The sequence below is a fragment of the Myotis myotis genome, unplaced genomic scaffold (genome assembly GCF_014108235.1).
Source record: "Myotis myotis isolate mMyoMyo1 unplaced genomic scaffold, mMyoMyo1.p scaffold_m19_p_17, whole genome shotgun sequence".
Lineage (NCBI taxonomy): Eukaryota > Metazoa > Chordata > Mammalia > Chiroptera > Vespertilionidae > Myotis > Myotis myotis.
In genome coordinates this window covers 34,443,837-34,446,019 of record NW_023416321.1, presented here as the reverse complement: position 1 = coordinate 34,446,019, position 2,183 = coordinate 34,443,837, and the positions used below count along the sequence as shown (strand labels likewise).

General features: G+C 57.3%; 1 non-coding gene across 1 annotated transcript; it reads right to left on the bottom strand.

Annotated features, from left to right (window-relative positions):
• Positions 1-431: 431 nt before the first annotated feature.
• Positions 432-591, bottom strand: LOC118672551. Its single transcript, XR_004973115.1, has one exon. It is a non-coding gene; the product is annotated as a U1 spliceosomal RNA (small nuclear RNA).
• Between the last annotated feature and the right edge of the window lie 1,592 nt (positions 592-2,183).

Here is a 2,183-nt window from a genome sequence, read left to right as displayed (position 1 = left end):
CCTAGGCCCCAGCACCTGGATGAGGTTTGTCCTGTCCTCCCCCCCCCGCCCCCCCGCCCCACTGCTGGGTCCCTGAGCCCCCAGCTCTAGTCCTCAGCGCCTGGCCAGAACCAAGGCCTCAGCCTCAGTCCTGAACCCCGGGGTGGAGGGGGAGGTCCGACCCCTCGGGCTGAGCATCACACGCCCTCTGGGTGCTGCAGACCCACGGGCTCCCCCTGCCTTCTGGGTCATGCAGCCCCCCTCCCTCTGTGCAGCCGGTGCCCAAACACACCCGTACACCTGGCCCCGCGCCTCTGCTGCTGCCCTCACCTGCCCTGACCCTGGGCACATCCTATGCTGCCCTCGGGGCCCTGCGCCGCTGTTCTTCCCACAATGGCCCCTTGTGACCTCTCTGCCACATCCCAGCGCTGGCCACACTTCTTTTTCCCCCCAGGGGAGAGCGCGAACGCAGTCCCCACCAGCACAGATTATGCAGTTGAGTTTTCCACGTTTAGGGAAATCGCAGGGGTCAGCATATCCGAGTGCCATGGATAAGCCTCGCCCTGGGAGAACCGCCTTCCTGACCTGGTATCTCCCCTGCCCGGTGAGTGTTGATTGATTTTAGAGAGAGAGGAAGGGAGAGGGAGCTAGGAATATCAATGAGAGAGAAACACGGATCGGCTGCCTCCAGCAGGCCCCCCACCAGGGATCGAACCCACAACTGGGGCATGTGCCCTGACTGGTTCATGGGTCGATGCTCAATCACTGAGCCACACGGGCCAGGCTCATGCTCACCTTTCAGAGCTCAGCTCAAGGTCATCTCCTAGAGAGGCCTGACAACCCTACGGAAGCCGCTGTGTTCAGGACCTGCTCCCTGTGTATGTCCCTGGGGGCAGGGACCTAGCACAGTGCCTGGCCCAGGCCTGGCGGCCCTCAGTTCCCTTCAACAGTGGCTGAAGGGAGGGATCTGAGCGCCTAGCAGCCGGTCCAGCTGTGGCTGGCTGGGGGAGACCTCGGGATCACAGGCGGGGCAGCTGGGAGGAAGGAGGGAGGGGAGGCCAGCGGAGGCCCTGCCAACCAGTCCTCCAGGCCTTCTCCGGCTCCTCCCCAGGCCGGCGGGCGGCCTTGGAGACAGCGGCATTTAGAGGGAGGAGGTAGGGAGAGCGGAGGGTCATCCATCAGCCAGAGACGTGGAGAGCCTGGTAAATCAGGCACGCTGTCTGAGGCCCCTCGGCCAAGTGTCTGCCTGGTGCTCCGGGCGTCTGGGAGGCAGGCGGAGGGGCCTTCAGCCCAGCTCCCCCGTGGGGGCTGGGGACAGCCCAGGCCACTCCAGGGACACCTGGTTGAAGAGGGGGGCCCAGGCAGTGCTCCATGCCCACCGCCTGCCCTGCCTTCAGGCACCTCGGCGTGTGATCCCAGAGGTGGCAATTACCTTATGTAATCCTCACCCCATCTTGCAAGGGATTTTGTTTTAATTATTTTGAATTTCAATAGACAAGAGTATAGAGACGAACATAACAAACCCGAAAACATACCCACCAAAATGAACAGTCCCATCTTTTTTTAGAGAGGTGTTTCAGCTTTAAAAATGTGAATTATAACATAGAAATTTGCATAAAACACAGATGCACAGTGTAATGAAGAGTTACAAAGCAAACACCAGCATAATCGCCACCGCATCCTCACAGAAGTCCTGCAGGAGGAAGCTGCCCGCCCCCCCCCCCCCCCCCCCCGCCCCCAGCCGCCTGGGATGCGGCTGTGTCTTTCACACACTTCCCCTGCCCCTGCATATTCTAATTTTTATGACACTATTGCCTAGGTTTCCTGGTCTTTTAAACATATAAACACTGCCCAGCTGGCTGACTCAGCGGTTGAGCATCGACCTATGAACCAGGAGGTCAGGTTCATGCTGGGGGTGAGGGCTCGATCCCCAGTAGGAGGCAGCCAGTCGATGGTGTTTCTCTCTCATTGATATTTCTATCTCTCTATCCCTCTCCCCCCTCTCTAAAATAAATAAAAACATATTTTACAAAATATAAATTAAAAAACACACATTACAGATAAAAATCTCCCTTCCTGAGCACCAGCCCCATCCCAGGGGGAAGCATAATGAAAAACTGATGTATATCATTCCCGACTCCGTTTGATATTTGTACTTGTGTTATATGGTATAAAACTTTTAATAAATGGCATCAATACTGCAC